Source organism: Glandiceps talaboti, chromosome 3 (genome assembly GCF_964340395.1).
Source record: "Glandiceps talaboti chromosome 3, keGlaTala1.1, whole genome shotgun sequence".
NCBI classification, from domain to species: Eukaryota; Metazoa; Hemichordata; class Enteropneusta; family Spengelidae; genus Glandiceps; species Glandiceps talaboti.
This window is the reverse complement of record NC_135551.1, coordinates 17,556,448-17,575,154: the sequence shown is the minus strand read 5'-3', so window position 1 is coordinate 17,575,154 and position 18,707 is coordinate 17,556,448.

The window sequence follows — 18,707 nt, the reverse complement described above, 5'->3', positions numbered from 1 at the left end:
ATCTCGACGTACACGACATCACGTACGCTATTCATCAAGAATACGGCCATGTGCTTTACTTTTGATTCTGCTACTGGCGATTGGAATCTCTATATTGACTTCAAACTATCCTTACTTGACGATGTCTCAAAAATGGTATACCACTCCGGGATATACATATTTGTTTTCATTATAAAAACTTTGGGGCTCTGGAGAGTCATTTCATGATTTAACATCAGAATAATTTAATGCGTTGGCCCAGGCCAGAAACACCAAATTGAAACTTTATTCATTGTCCTACAGTGATCCATTGTTGCCTCATAGATGAACATTAGATAAGCATGACTATTCATTTGAAAGTAAGCACTTAGGAGAGATCAGTATCAACAGTCAATCTAATAAACATGAATGTCAGCCGATTCCCATGAGGCAATATAGGATCATGGCTAAATCAGTCAAAGAACAATCAACGTGGAACAAGATTCAATTTGTTGTTTCTTGTCAATCATGACGTAAAATCATTTAATGACACTCTAGAATCCAATGCTTGTGAAAATATTTAAATAAAAAATAAATAAAATATGTATTCCTGTAGTGGTGCTCCCCTTTACCTAGAAAGAATGTATCATGCATATAAAGTTTAAAGGACGAATGCCATTCAAGTTCTTGTAATGCATGTCATCTGTCTTACCTTCGCAATCATGCAGATTATCCATAAATTGATAACCAACATTACAGGAACAATCATAACTACCATCAGTATTGGTACACAAATGAACACATCCTCCGTTATCGGTAGAACACTCATCAATATCTGGACAAGTATAATCAAAATGTAAGTTATGATTAAACATCGCTGTATTACAGAAATAAACTGTATTTATACCCTACATATAATTATACATTAGTCTGGAATATAACATACAATTTTTTTTTAAAAACAAAAGATTCAACAAATATGCCATGATAAAGAGTATTCTATGCACCAGACGTACTGACAGTCCAAACTGTTTAGAGTGACATTGCCGTCACCAACTATATCGTGCATGATGCAATATTTCTTTGCTGCACATCGACTCACATTCGTAGCACTGTAGAGAATATCAATTAAATTCTTATTCCCGTCGTTCGACCCCCTTACACAAGGACAACTAATATATTCCTTCACATGACTCCTACACACTCAAAAACTTACAATGACTCCCCGTCGAGGAGTGGATTCGTGTCAAGAATCGTTGTATTGTGTTCAAAATTATCTGTCATGGCAGGCCAGCACTGAGCTACTTGTTGGAACTAAGTAATATTGATCAACCAGTACACAAACGAGTGAAAGTGTTGGGGTGAGATTGAAGGTTTTTTCTTCTAAGGTCCATGGGAAAAAAACTTCCAAATGATATGGTGATAGGGCATTTAGTGTAATGCACCAAAACTTTGGAATCATCTTCCACCAGATTTTCGGTTGATAGAGAAAATTCGAATCAGTCTAGACAAATCTTAAAACGTTCATTTTTCGTAAATGTTATTGTTTAATATTTATATATCTTGCAATTTGTTGTGTACAGACCGTTGAGACACGCATTGTGTAATAGTCATTAAAAATAAATTGTTGATAGTATCATTAGTAGTAGTAAAAGTGAAGGGGCTTAATATTACATAATAATAAAAATCACACAGTTAAAAGGTATCTGGCAAATGTATGACAATTAAATGTTAAAATCGTTGATTGAAAATAATGAAACCAAAATGTTTGCTAAACTTACAAAATTATATAAAATATTATATTCATTGTTAAGTCCATGCTAAACTTTATCATCAATGGCATAGTCGATCACACAGTTTTTCAATCATCTCCTGAAAATGAAAATACCACAAATGCCAAAATACATGAAGTTGTAGAATTCAAAATAGATTGGCTCATCGTAGGATGAATCACAGCCTAAAAATAATTACTATGCCAGTTACCCATATTCTCACGACTATTTACTGTACTCAACTACTGCCCTGTTCTATGATGGACATATGACAGACACTTTTGTCAGGTCAGATAGTGTCACTTGACTTGAACCAGAGGATGATTTGAAATTGTGATAAGTCATTACATAGTGGAATATGCTGAAGGTGTTTGACTCGATTGTCATTGATAAAACGGTAAACAGTTTAAAACTATTCTTTAAACCCTACACTGCACATATAATACTAATTCACCTTTTCATATCGGTGAAACATTGTAGTTTGCTGTTACGCATATTCTTGCATACATGTACTGTGTGACCTGAATTCCACTTTCATGCCACTGACTAATAATATTGTTTGTTAATAACTGATAAGGTGATGGGGTGATTTGCTTTGATGTTGGTAAACTATAGTATTTATGTATCCTTGACATTCCATAATAAGTTCACATTTGTCTAAATATTATGTCATACCTGTCAATAAACTTATCACCTATCGATGCACTACTGTAGACAATTTCCAGATAGATTTGTGAAGTGTGACAGGGGCACTGAACATGTTCAGGAGCGTGATCGATGGTCGGGCAGCCCCATATTTTTTTATGAATTCAGTGTAAATATATTTACAAGTATATATATATAGGTTCTCAATTCTATTAAATTAATGTGCATTCCCCCAGGACTAGAGTAAGTAGACTGACACACCACCATGCTGATGAAAAATTAACTCTCTCTAGGAAAATCCTTCCCTGTGATGAAAATCGTTCCTGCTTCGAGCATAATGCAGGAAATGCTTATGCCACGCAACGTAATTTGGCAAACAGGTAAATATGTTTTATCGTCAAATGAAGTATACACAATATACGGACACGTCACTCCAAATTAACTGTTAATTTACTTATTTATTCGATCAAGTTTTACAATCACTGTTGACAGTGTTTTGCACATAATCAAGGCCAAACGTACATGTAGTCTCGTTAAATGATGTATTAATACCGTCAAACGATGTACCATTACCGTCAAATGGTGTACCATTACGGTATATAGTTATGTTAATCTAGCCTATAACGAAAATGTTTATATGCACAATGGTAAACAATTGCAACACACGTTATCTTATTCCTGACATAAATATATAAATCTAAACATTTAAACCTAAATTGCCGTTAATCTTCCGTATATATAAGTGGCTCTAGGAACGATGCACCATTGAGCAATTTTTAATGCAATCCGCGCCAAAAAGCAGTTGGGCGGGTTTATTGATTAAGATAACAGCTGATGTGTGTAGGCGTTATCTGGTGCTTAGTTACTGTTCAAAAAGGACATCAAAGATGACAACTCATTAATATCAATGTTCATGTGTTTGTTTGAAGCGTACGAGAGATCAAATGTTATCTAGTCTGATAATCAGAGGCACGATGCACCATTGAGCAATTTTTAATGCAATCCGCGCCAAAAAGCAGTTGGGTGGGTTGATTGATTGATTGATTAAGATAACAGCTGATGTGTGTAGGCGTTATCTGGTGCTTAGTTACTGTTTAAAAAGGACAACAAAGATGACAACTCATTAATATCAATGTTCACGCGTTTGTTTGAAGAGTACGAGAGATCACATGTCATCTGATAATCAGAGGCAAAGGTCATTAACTGAAAATATGTGGACACTCTTGGATAAAGATCCATTATTTTGTTCGAGGCGTACCTATGTTCGTTAAGTACCGATTAGGGAAGAATTTTAATTATCAAAGGCAGTTATCAAGGTAGATAGTTATCATGCAAGTGGTCTGATAGCTAGAGAATGCTCCAAACGTCATGAACCATGATACCATTACATCAGTGTCAACGACCACTTAAATCTTAGACTCGCAGTTATGTCTACATACCACACATCTCCATACATTTAAATATTACTATCCACATCACCCAACGTTCGTTTTATCATAGAAAGATTTAATGTGAAATAATGTGAATATAACTTACCTAAGCATGCATGTTTATCATTCCCAAGGGCATATCCTTCTTGGCAAGAGCAATCATAACTACCCACAGTATTTGTACAAATGTGAGCACATCCCCCATTCTGTGTTGAGCATTCATCAATATCTTTTAAAGATATAGAAAAGGGGGAACAATTAAGTTCAATGTGACCCCTCTTCTGAAACTTCGCTTAGACTTTTAGTGTTGTTTCTATGTAAGGGATGATAGCCCAATACATTTTGCAAAGGCTGATGAGTTGTGAAACAGAATAACCATACATGGCGCATGCGCATATATTGCACAATCAACAATTACCACCATGTTAAAGAGATCAAATTACCACCATATGATATATCAATCTCCTAATCACACAAATGCCATTTCTGGGTACTTGAGCATGAAGTGGTACAAAGATAAACTTAATACTAAAGGAAACAAATCCTACTTCAAGAAAAAAGTTGAATCAATGAGTTTTTATGGTGTCTAATATAACATACATATAACATTTACTAGCATTTCCTGATGTCTATCAACCCTGTCTATCAGTCGAACTATTCTATTTTATGAATTGTACAACAAATAAACAGTGGGACTCTTTTCAGAGAAAGTTGTACATCTAGGTTTGCTTAAGAAAAGACAGTGAAATAACAGAAATCATTTGTCTTCACTTCTGGGGACCTTCCCTTGAATAGTACATTACTTAAAAAATGGAATACTGCTTATAACAATGACGGCGACGACGACGACGACGACGACGACGACAAAATACAGAATAATTATAATTGACAACAATCTAAATTACCGGATTCACAGCAAGTACCAGTCCAACCAGTATAACAGGTACAGGAACTTTCCAACGGTTCACCACGGTCATGACACCCTGGATTATTACAGGAACGAGTTTCTGTAAGGTCATAGTTACAGTGGCCACCACATGATGCGTTTTTTGTCACTGTACGTGTGCGAGTCTGAGTACCACTTGTACCACACGGTTGAGAACATGCACTCCAAGAACTCCATGCACTGAGTTGACAGTTAGTAGGACTACAGGCTCGCCGCCGACGACGACGACGCCATCCATCTACACAACTCAAATCGAATAGAACAACCCACAGGAGTACACACATTATTATTTGAATTTTCTTCATCCCTCGTTTTTTCTCTGGAAACTGAGCAAAGGTGTGAAATATCTTTCAATTAAACTTTTTAAGTGGCAAATTGTACATGTATCTCCAAGCCCTAAGAAAACCTAGTTACAGGTAGGATAGAATGTACCTCATAGTCACCAGGGACCATATTCATTAAAAATCAAAGTTCTTAACTTTGGTCGGAATTATTTTCAAAAGTAAACAGGCAATGTGAGATATAAAACTTAAAAGACAGCAATACTGCACTACAAACAATAATTAATAGTACATAGAATGATGGTATGAACGAAGCGGGTAAGGCAATGTTATGCGTAATTTTGAAGAGTCATTCTGATAACATTAAACACACTTGAAATGTTTACTTCATTAAATCATTCTTTTTAAATAAATATTGCTTTAAAATGTGCTCTTTTCAAAATACTCTTGCTACTGTCGCACTATTTGTTAAAGGACAAACACTGGATACTTACCCTTTAAAAGCAGCAGTGTTTCATTCGATCGTATAGCTACTGGTTTGGAGACTATTGTCTGCTGTGGGAGTTATAGTATTTTATCATACCAAGCAATGTACTGCCTCACCTTGGGTTGATTCTAATGGATAATGCGCAATTGCGCTGTCAATGAGCACCGCAAATATTACGTTCAGTTCACTTCTTTTCGTGGACTGCGAATGTTTGAATTTCTTAATTGAGAGGTAATGCATGTGACAATTGGGTATGTCGAAAATACAGATAGGGAGTGAAATATCAAATTTAAATTTTAAATGCGTATCAATTTAGGTGCCACACGTTGAAATCGTTTGACTGCTGTGGTTACTAGTGATCATATATTAAACCGGAGGTTCGCGAACCAGGATATGATAAGATACCCGGATAAGATCATACGGACACGAACGACGGTTGCGGAGTTACAGTATCAGTCCGGCACCACTCCAAAACAGGAGTATACAATATCAATAAACTGCACAGTCGCAGTTGAAATGACCCCGAGAACTGTGCAGGCGTGCACCAAAGAATGACATCACATTCTGGTCCCACTCACCAACTTGCACAGCCTGCGTGTGAGATAGCTCAACTGATAGCAAACCGAACGGTGTGATGCAGTCAATAAAACATCCAACCAGAGTAGACAGCTTTAATTTGATTACAGGATATGGTCAGATATATGGTCTTTAGTATATGACAATTTTAACAACCTGATCAATGATAACAATTGTACGTCATAGTGTCTACTTGACAAAATGTATTAGTTGTTTGTTGACATGTAAGTGTAGAGCCTAACTACAATGACCATGACATAATGTAATGTTCAAGCTAGTTTCAACCAAATCTGATTGCAGCCAGATTCATCCGAAGTGTGCTTTTTGCAAATGGAGAAGGGGAACCAATGACGAGCGTTAGTGTGATCATTTGCGACATATTTGCACGTTTCAACCCCTTATACCAGCGTCTACCTAGACAGTATTTAGCTAATGTTCATTTACTCTACTACTTGAAATATGTGATCAGTGCGAATGCTGATATTAGTATAAGCAAAAGTGATCACTTGTAAAAGTTGTAAATGAATACTGACATAACTAATATGTATATGGTAGCATGGCTATGTTAAACATTAGCTACATCGAGCGCTCATTACTGGCATCCATGCTGGCAATTAATATTACATATATTTTACATTATGATACCAATGCTCTTTCAATGGCACATATTTTCGTTTCAAAGTCATGACAGTTACATCACAATTTCAACTATGTTATGCTGCGCGCGCACCTGCTTGAACTTCAAACTGAGGTTATTGAATTGACCTTCAACTGTATTATGAAACACAGTTTATAATGTGCTGAACCCATTCATTCAATATGCTTGTTTATAATTTTTTTAACAAAACCATATTTCGTTTTTGTTATACATTATTAAGTTAGATATTTTTTACCCATATGATTTTCTGTCTTTCCCAGGTATTAATTACTGCAATAAGAACAATGGTGGATGTTCTCAAGTCTGTGAAAGTGTACAAAATATGCCTCAATGCAGTTGTCATGATTGATATGAATTGGCGCCAGATGACAAGTACTGCCTTGGTATGCGACATATCATCTTACTAACATAAGTAAACAAAATTAAATATAGTATGCTATTCAGTATAGCTAGTTAGTCAGTTAGTTACTTCTACCATAGTCATAAAACACAGAATAGATATCAGTCAAGGAAAATACGATTGACCTGAAGGGCCTCAGTCACTAGGAGTCGCTTGATGAGTAGTGACGGCCCTTAGGTCACGAATATTTTCAGGCAGAATGAAGAAAAATATTGGAGAATGATATGATTATACCAGCGCCAGTAATATCGAAGAAAAGTAAGTTCAATTTTTAACGTTTTGACTCATATTTCGAACACAGCAGAACCAGTGACATAGACGCGCATTGTCATGACGTAGAACGACCAGAGTATGTATTCCATATTTTGGGTTCAACTTAGCTCGTATATGATATAATATGCATAAAATGAATTCGAATATGAGATGTGTATACACGAATGTTGGATATGAAAACATTTCCCCATTAAGCATACAGTGATTGTTACTGTGCGAAATCAATGATTACTGTAGATTCATCAGTACATTGCTTGACTAGTGCGATGCCAACCATGACCTCTTTTCAGATATCGACGAATGTTCAACTGGCAGCCATGAATGCACTCAGAACTGCATCAACTCTGAAGGGAGTTACACCTGCAGCTGTGATGAAGTCTACACCCTTGACAGTGATGGCAAAACGTGCATACATTAACACTACATAATAGCCACATACATCGTTAACTATATCGGAACGATAACCCTAACTGAAACCCATATCATATGATATAAATACTTGCCTTACACAGCGTTCCTGTTTCTCTTGTGACAATATATAGCCAATATGGTATTTATATCTGGTCACTAATCATGATTCAATATGTTTGTAAAGTTGTTGTTGTTGTTGTTGTTGTTGTTGTTGTTGTTGTTGACGTATTACATATGAATTATGGATATTTGTACAAATCGTTGCGAGATATACGTTTGATAATTATGCATGTATTAAAGTACATGTACAGAGGCGTTTAAATTTAATTTCCATTTTGGAAAAAAACGAGCTGCACTTTTAAAATAATCAAAACTCTGCCTGTAAATTTAGATATTGAAACCAGTGGGATTCTAGTCATATTGTGTGATTACATTTATTTCGTCCAAAATAATCCCCGACAACTGTTTTCTATACATTATCAAAGTGACCTAAACAAGTAATAATCATAGTTTACGTATGCTTTATAAGATGGATGGTATCAACGCAAGAAAGTTCAAGGCCACCAACAACCTTTTAGACTGTAAAATACAAGTACATGTATGTCGTGTCTTTCGCCTTCAACGGTCTGGTTAGCCGATGCAAGAGGGCGCCCTGACAAGGCGTCCCCATCCCTATATATTCATATATATCCTTGATAAGGTTGCAGTCTAAGAGTGGAATGAGCCAAGAGTCTTATCGTTTGCAGAGTGGTATAACCCTAAATGAATTGGCGACTAAACAATCACATAAGCTTATGGAGTAACGTTTACTAAAGGGATTATTACTAGTTTGAACTTTGAAATAATACATTGCCAATATTCTGTATTGAAAAGAAAAATTAGCACGTCTTGTAAACTTTAGTCGTAAATGGACACTGTTACGTAACACACCAGTGCTAACTAATATAATGCTGAGAAATATATCTTTACCACGCATTGCATATCATTTTTTGATATCAAACGTCATGGTGATGTAGACAGTCCAAGGTTATCAACATGGAAAATTTTAGTATATCCTAAATATATCGCCTGAAATATTGATTAATCACATAACAAGATAGTAACAATTCGAATCAAATCTGTTTATGTCTGTGTGTGTCTGCTTGATATTGTAAACAATATTTTTGAAACGAAACGATGGGCAGCTTAAACGATTTTGTAAAAAATATAATCAATATATGGTGTAAAAAGGGCTGTGTTGTGGCATACATACATACATACATACATACATACATACATGCATGCATGCATGCATGCATGCATGCATGCAGACAGACAGACAGACAGACAGACAGACAGACAGACAGACAGACAGACAGACAGACAGACAGACAGACAGACAGACAGACATACATACATACATACATACATACATACATACATACATACATACATACATACATACATACATACCTAGTACCTACGTATTATTTACTTACTTGTACTTACATCCATACAATAATAGTTTCAATAGAAAATATCTGATAATTTCATAAAATTTCTCGTAAAGTTTCAGACCAAAACTCTTATTTTCTCAAAGTAATCAAGGGGTCACTCGATAGATCTCGGGCATAAGCACAACCACAGACAGGGAAGAGTGTTGTCCGTGTCTGTGGTACAATACAGTATACAGCAAGCGATCACTGACCATAAACCTGTCAGGCGGAAATATAGTTTTTTCCATCTATGAAAATATATATTATATTATATTATATTACATTACATTACATTACATTATATTATATTACATCATATTATATTATTTATATTCTATTCTATTCTATTCTATTCTATTCTATTAGTCTATTCTATTCTATTCTATTCTATTCTATTCTATTCTGTTAAATTATATTACATCTACCATTTATTTGAATTATTTATGAAAGGAATAATACATTTCCCATAATGCAATATTCCAGATTAAAGTTGGCGAATTTTCAAGTTCTAACTGTCGTCATATGTAACAAGTTGAGTTGGCGGTAGAATGATAACATTTGTCACACCACACTATCAGCGAGTACAAAATGAAAAGTTTCAGGGAACAGAAATGTGGCTGCATACCATGCCATGGCCATACAGTCATAACTTAGCTGTAAGGAGCAGTCCATGTTGGCATCTCGCTATATACTCCCAGCTGATCTGATCTGCAAAATACTTTTATAAAACAAGTCTTCAAAATTTAATGTATAAATAATCTCCGGGTTTTCCGAATGAGTGCTGCTACGTCAGCGAGGACGAGTGACTCCTCAAGTCGGCCGTATCCTGAAAAGCCGATAGGCGAGGAGCGGCGCGAGGAGGGATACAGATATAGTGTAATCATAAGTAGCACGAATGAGTAATACCGGGAGATTGTTTCTTTATTATATACATAGCCCCACAATTGTTTTCTGTTATGATGACGATTTTAAACTAAAATATTCTCAAAGTTTACGATGACCGCGCATACATTTTATGAAGTGATGGGGCTACAGCTCTCAGCTGTTTATTCTCTTCTCAGATTGTAGTCGGCACTGCATTAGCTGTCGTCGCTGCTACTACAAACTTATATGTTGAGATCAGTAAAATTACACCACAGTCTTTCAATTAGGGAACGTTTTGTCAACGGCGGAACGTTTGTCAAGAGCAGTGACGAATTCTTTGACAAACTACAGACACTTTCTTCGGAAAAAGTGAAACATACAGAGAGACTGACTAACAAACGGATGCTAGTTATGCATAGAACTCGGCTCAGAGTCATACGCTAAAAACATTGACACTGGCAGGTTACAACTTTCGGGTTCACTGTTTACAACGGTCCTTTACATTTCCTCAACTCCCTGGGGAGCATACAATCCAGTGCAGCCTCTATAAACGCATACAATTAAAGCATTCACATTGCAACCCCTATCCTACTAGGACCCCAATTACACAGCGGGGTTGACTGGGGCACAGTCATGGTTCAAATCTTGCCTATGGGAAACAAACGGCTGCAAAGGAGCTCGAACCTACAATGTGCAAATTACAAGCCACTCTAACATTCGCCCATCATGTGACTCCAAATCCAACGGTGAAGTATATTGTGGTATTTAAGTTCATTTAATCTCACGAGACAATCCAGTACGCATTTAATTACAATGTACCACTAGATGGCGCTATTGTGAGTCAAACGAGGATGTTCGGTTGTAACTACAATTTGTTGTTTATGTCATTAAGCAGGATGACATAGCATGAGCTAGATCACTTCAGGTTCAATGTGTCTCTGAAGTGAACTCAAACTGATGGGGAAATCGGGATTGTTAGTATGTATGATCATGATGTACGTTGCTATGCATCTGTACTGTAGATATACATCCATAGAACTCCTAATTTTTGAAACAAATTCCTTGGAATGAAGTGGAGTTATGAGGCTTGTACATTATGGCTTACTTCCTCAAGGGTTAGAGTACTTGTAATGTCTGATATGAGAACCTCGATTGTAACAGTACCTCCCTGTCTTGAAATGGGCAAATATTCTGTGACAACACGATCACATGTATTTGAATTCGTCTCACAAGTTTCCAAACTTTAACGTTACTGAATGAAGAGAAATTTAGAATGTTGTTTGTTTGAAACCAGGTAATGGCACAGGGAATCTTGTGTTCTGCAAAACATGTAATACTTCGATTTATTTTCACAGACAGTATCTGCGTTGATCATCATAAATGAATGAGCAGTTACAGTTATTAAACTCCTATTGCACAACTGTTTACTACTTGGTCTAATCTTCAAGTTTATGTGTTAATCATGAACATTTTCTAAGAACTACACATGCAGGAATATAAGTAAACAAAATAGCGTCTTAGAGTGTTAGTTTCATTGATGGTACCGTGTGTTGTTTGAAAGAACGTCAAATTTTGTAATGTTTTAAATACATTCTACCAATGTAAGTCAAAAACACTTTATAAAAAAAAAGGGTTTTCAAATGTTTACTTTCATTAGTATTAAATTATAATTTAACACATAATTTGAAAAAAGTAGAAAGTTATTTTTCTGTTCTTTGTTTATTCCATTTTTTCTTAGTTCATCTCAGTATTCCAATTTTGGTGATTTTGTTGCCATGGCAACTGATGTTTATGAGTATTTTTTTAAACCAAGTATAACAAATAGTAAGTTACCTTACATTTGATGGTTTTCAGGCAAAATGTTTTGTTCAAAATTAATGTCACATCTATATACTTTAGCAATAACATTTTTTAAGCCTACTTTATGTTTTCATGGAAACAGCTATCCTGTTTTAGACAATTTGTGTTACAATGGACATGTCTGACTCATATATGCTAGAAGTAAGGAATTCTTTTCTAAATCTTATTTTCAGCTCACGTTTTATGTCTAATTTTGCAAAACATCCATATAATATGATGATTGTGTTACCATGGCAACTTATTTTCATAAAATCGTAACTTTTTTGAACTCAGTGTAACATACTAACCAATGTTGGGTGGAGAGTATGCAAATAAACCTGTGTATTATTAAATTCATAACATCACTTTGTCAACAGAAAATGATTTTACCGAGACAACATATTTAAGCCTCCTGTATACTTCCCTGTAAACAGTTATCCTATTTTAGAAAGGTCGTATTACATTGGATAGTGTCGACTTATAAATGCCAAAAGCAAGAAAATTTGTTTTACTAAATTTTATTTTTTTTCCATGTCTTGTGTCAAATTTGTGAAAAGTAATCCACATTTTATGATGATTTTCGTTACCATATCAACAAAAGCAAGAAAATTTGTTTTACTAAATTTTATTTTTTTTCCATGTCTTGTGTAAAATTTGTGAAAAGTAATCCACATTTTATGATAATTTTCGTTACCATATCAACAGTTGTACTCATTAAATGACCCTCATTTTCTGAACTCAGCATAACAAACTACCTCACTTAGGGTGGTAAATATTCAGATAAACTCGATTATTGTTAGAATTATTATTTCTATATAATATTATATGAAATATTATATAGAAATTATTCATTGTTAAGTTCATGCTAAACTTGTATCACCAATGGCATATTCGATGTGTTACAGTCTAACAATAATTACTGTGCCAGTTACCCATATTCTCACGACTATTTACTGTGGTAATCAACTACTGTCCTGTTCTATGATGTACATATGACAGACACTTCTGTCAGGTCAGATAGTGTCAATTGACTTGAACCCGGATATAATATATGATTTGGAATTTTGATAAGTCGTTACGAAAGTTTGATGTCATTAAACAGTGTAATATACTGAAGATGTTTGACTAGTATTATCAGTAAACAATTTAAAACTAGTTTTTAAAGCCTACGCTGAACATATAATACTCATTCACCTTTTGCTGTGAGTGAATAATTGTAGTTTGCTGTTACACACATTCATGCATACATGTAGTGTATGGCCTGAATTCCACTACTACTCCACTGAATAATGATATTGTTTGTTAAGAAGTGATAAGGTGATGGTGTGACATGCTTTGAAGTGAGTAAACATGGTCACGGATAAAATGTGTATACCTAAACGTGCATCACTAAGCCAACTATAGTATGCTTGACATTTCGTAAAAAGTTCACACATTTGTCCAAATATTTTAAGTCACACCTGTCAATCAACTCATCACCTATTGATATGCACTGGCACTGTAGACAACTACCAGATAGGAGGGGATACTAATGATTGGTGAAGTATGCCTGGGGCACTGAACATGTTCAGGAGCGTGAGAGGTGGTCGGGCAGCTCCATAATACTTATGAATTCAGTTATAAATATATTCTCAAGTCTATTAAGTTATTGTGCATTAATCTCTCAGAATGAGAGTAAGTAGACTAACACACCACAACGCTGAGAAAAAATAAACCCTCTCTAGGAAAATCCTTCCCTGCGACGCTGACTACTTCGTGCGTAATGTGGGAATTGCTTACGTCATACAACCTAATTTGACAAACCATTATATATGTCTTGTCGTCAATTACCTGATTCAAAGCAAGTACCACCCCAACCAGGATCACAGGTACATGAACTTTGCAATGGCTCACCACGGTCATGACACCCTGGATTATTACAGGAACGGACTTGTGAAAGTTCATAATTACAGTGGCCGCCACATATTGCTGAGTTTTTCACTGTTCGTGTGCGAGTCTGAGTACCACTTGTACCACACGGTTGAGAACATGCACTCCAAGAACTCCATGCACTGAGTTCACAGTTAGTAGGAATGCAGGCTCGCCGACGACGACGCACTCCATCAACAGAACACACCTCGAATAGAACAACTGACAGGAGTACACACACTACTATTGTAATTTTCTTCATCCCTGGTTTTTCTTTAAAAACTGAGAAAAAATTTGATCTGCAAAGTATACATTTTTCAATGGCAAATTGTATAATATTATATGTCTCCAAGCCCTAAGAAAACCTAGTTGCTGGTATGCTAGAATACACCTCCCAGTCAGGGACCATATTCACTAAAAGAACAAAGCAAACTTTGGCCGGAATTCTTTTTTAAAAGTAAGCAAGTGATGTCACACATACAACTTAAAAGACAGCAATATTGCACTGCGAAAACTATTATAGTATATAGAGTTATGGTATGAACGATGCGGGCAAGGCAATGTTATGTGTAATTCTGAAGAGTCATTCCAATCATCATGAAGCAAGTGCTGTGATGACTTTTTAAACAGATTTGAATAGTTTACTTCATTAAATCATTTCATATTTATTTTAATAAACATTGATCTAAAACGTGTTCTTTTGAAAATACTCTTCCTACTGTCGCACTATAGTATGTACACTGAGTACTTACCCCTTAGAAGCAGCAGCGTTTCAGTCAATCGTACAGCTATTGGTTTGGAGACTATTATCTGCTGTGGGACAGTTTTTATAGTATTTTATCATACCAAGCAATGTGTTGCCTCACCTTGGGCTATGGCCATTGGTTTAATCTTGTCATGAATGTGTAATTAATGTGTTTGTGTGCAAACATGACTCTATTTATACATGTCACCACACACCTAGTTAGAGAAATGTATATCATCTTTTATCTAGCAATGACTGACATGGGTGTCGAGACAATAGGTACACTAATATCGTATGTCTGGAGATGTCATTCAAGTTATAATTTAGTGTCCTGACGCTCACAATTATGCACGACTTATTGTTATCTTAGGAACCTCATCTCCAATGCGTGGAGTGGTGAGCATCTCTCCTGACTCAGGCTTTGGAGTGAGGCTGTGATTCCGAACTCAGGGCTTTGATAAATAAAGTCTATGTAAAAGTTACAGAACATACATAGTCCAATACGCAGCCGATCATTTTACGACAACACTGGCTGATCCCTACTGTACTGGATAACACCCTGAAAAAGATTCCCACCAAATTTCAGACCGATCTGCCGAGCAGTTTTGGAGTTTAATTTTTTTGTCCGAAACTTACATTTTTCGAAGTTTAATTTTTTAAACCAAAAATCACATTTTTTTAACCCAAATCACACATCGATGGTAAAATAATTTTGGTTTGAACAATTTCCAAACTAGATGATAGCCACGGTAAAACAGTCTCCAAATATCATGCCAAAATATGTAGCAGGGCAAAATCAAGCTGGGTCAGGCTTGAGAACACAGTAATCATGGTGGCTTAAAAAGTCTCACATCAAAGTAAAACATCCCATCATCAATCATCATCAATATGATCATCATCAATAATAAATGGCAACGTTATCTTTTATTATTTCAGGTCACACAGTACATACATGCAAAATGGCAAATCATGTCCGGGTTCAAGTCAATTGACAATGTCTAGATCTGACCAAGTAAATACATCAGCCCTATGTCCGGCATAGAATAGGACACTAGTTGATTACGACAGTATAAGATCGTGAAAATATGTTTAACTGGCACAGTGATTATTTTTAGGCTGTGACGCACCTGACGATGAGCCAAGCCTGTTTTGAATTTTACGACTCCCTTGTAGTTTGGCTTCTGTAGAGTTTTCATTTAATAAATGTTAGTAGTTAAGCATGAACTTAACCAGTGAATAACGAAATAAAAGAGCTGTATTTGACAAGTGCAAAGGATCAAACGACTGCATGGAAACAGCATTTCTTAGATACCCTCTACAGTAAACGTGAATGTCACTTGCTGTGTAGCCTTGCATAATGTACGATACAGTCAATGTCGACGTTGTCGCTGGTGGCGCTTATATAACCTAGCCTCGTCCGAATTTACGCGTAGACTATTAGTGCGCTAAACGCCTACATTCTTAAATTCTTGAATTGTTTACATTAAATGAAATAAATATACAATTTAACGCCAAAATAAAGTTAATATCAACTTTACTTTCAGACATTGATGAATGTGAAAACGACAATGGTGGATGTGGCCAAATATGTACAAACATTGATAGAAGTTACCATTGTACTTGTGAGAAAGGTTATACGCTGAACCCTGATGGCCACGCCTGTATAGGTAAACTTATTCGTGATAAAAAAAAATAACGCCAATGGCGTTGTAGCCTAACTGTATTTTGCTGTTGCTATTGTCATGGCACATTGTTAGGCATATTACCTTACATTTTTGAATGTTATATTGCTTGCCAATTAATCCCTGTTATCTTTACAATATATGCCACCAATAGAATGTTGGTTGCTATGGGCGTGGTCTTGTTGCTAGGTATATTTGCATACATTTTTAAAATGTTTATTCACTTATTTTACTACCAATCCCTGTTATCATTGTAATGTGCATCGTCATTTCACTGTTGCTAAGGGAACTTTAATGGTCGCAAGAATGGTCTAGAAACATCCCCATCATGATCCAGCCCCATTCACCATACACTTTTCAAGATATAAGTTTTTGACTCAAATTGTTAAGAGTTAAACCTAATATCGCCAATGGGATCATCATGTTGCAAATACACCTTCATCTGCTCATCCCCAGACGCATCCCCATTACATTTCAGCCCAATCTGCTTAGTAGTTTGGGAATTATAAATTTTTGACAAAATGACACATTTTAAGCCCTAATTTGCATATCACCGACGGGATCATCTTGTCATGAACAATTCTTAATAAAAACACCGCTACAAACACCCCTGCCAAGAATCAGCCTAATCTGCTCAGTGGTTTTCAAATGACATTTTTGACAAAGGAAACACATTTTAGCCATTGTACAATATTTATGAAACGAAACGATGGGTAGCTTAAACAATTTTCTAAAAATATAATTAATATATGGTGTAGCAATGTTCTGTGTAGTGGCAACGCACGCATGCACGCACATACATACATACATACATACATACATACATACATACATACATACATACATACATGCATGCATGCATGCATGCATGCATGCATGCATACATACATACATACATACATACATACATACATACATACATACATACATACACACACACGTACGTACGTACGTACGTACGTACATACATACATACATACATACATACATACACACACACATACAGACAGACAGACAGGCATACATACACACACACATACATACATACATACATACATACATACATACATACATACATACATACATACATACATGCATACATACATACATTGTACCTCGTACCTACTTACTTATTTACTTACTTGTACTTATAAATATCAGATAATTTCATAAAGGTTCTCCTAAAGTTTCAGACCAAAAACTCTTATTTTCTCAAAATCATTAAGTGGTCACTCGATAGATCTCGGATATCAATACAACATAGACACGGAAGAGTGTCTTCCGTGTCTGTGGTACAATACAATATACAGCAAGCGATCTCTGACCATTAACTTGTCAGGCGGAAACAAAACATAGTTTTTCCACCGATGAAAATATATAAAACGAAGTTGTTTTTTTCTTGGTAGACTTTTGCATTATAATAATAATAATAATAATAATAATAATAATCTTTATTTATACTGGATAGTTCTTTAAGCATATAAACACTTGTCTCCCAAGAAGCCATCCGTCATGGGTTCAGTGTTAATGCAGGAGGAAACGGGAGTACCCGGGGAAAACCTGCGTTGTTCGGTAGAGTCAAACTGAACGTCCCTCTTCTTACTTACAGCGTGGTAAATTTAACCCCGACCGCAGTGGTAAGAGGCAAGTGGTTTAACCACTAAGCCACCGACAACCCAACATTATGTAGAGGTTTGACTCTCTGTGTGAATGCGTGTATGAACTTTGACCCAATATTTTGGACAATGTAGTTTCTAAGTTGCCGATTTCCACGATTTCCTACCCAAGAATATGTTAAGTCATACTTTTTGGCCAGGTGTAGATATTTGACCCCTTGTTTCTGGTTAAAATGTAGATTGTTGAACCCCCCCCCCCTTGATTCTGATTTTTTTGTGGCTTGTGATCATGATTTGCCAAACTCGGAATTTGCCAGGGTACGCCAGTATACAAGCCCCCCCCCCCCCACCCCCACCCCATTCACACACGTGCACACACCCGTAAGTCCACTGTAAAATTGAAATAGATGAAAAAAAATCTGTAATAAGAGAAATGCTTGTCCATGTTGTCAGGCGACTTCTTCAAGTTCCTCAAAGTGGTTTTGAATATTCATGATGTAACTGGGTCATGGTCACCGAGACAGATTTCTCTCAACATAAACATTACGTACAAGGAAAATGCCAACGAGTTTCAAAGTAGGGGTTCTGTAAACAGTATACACAGTCGAGCAGACATCGGTGGGAAGCACTGTACTCAAACAATTCTATAATGCATTTACCAATGGATGGAGTGTTTACTCAATACGGGAAACATTCACATTATATTATTGAGTTTGGTAGTTTACAAAGGAAACAAAACTT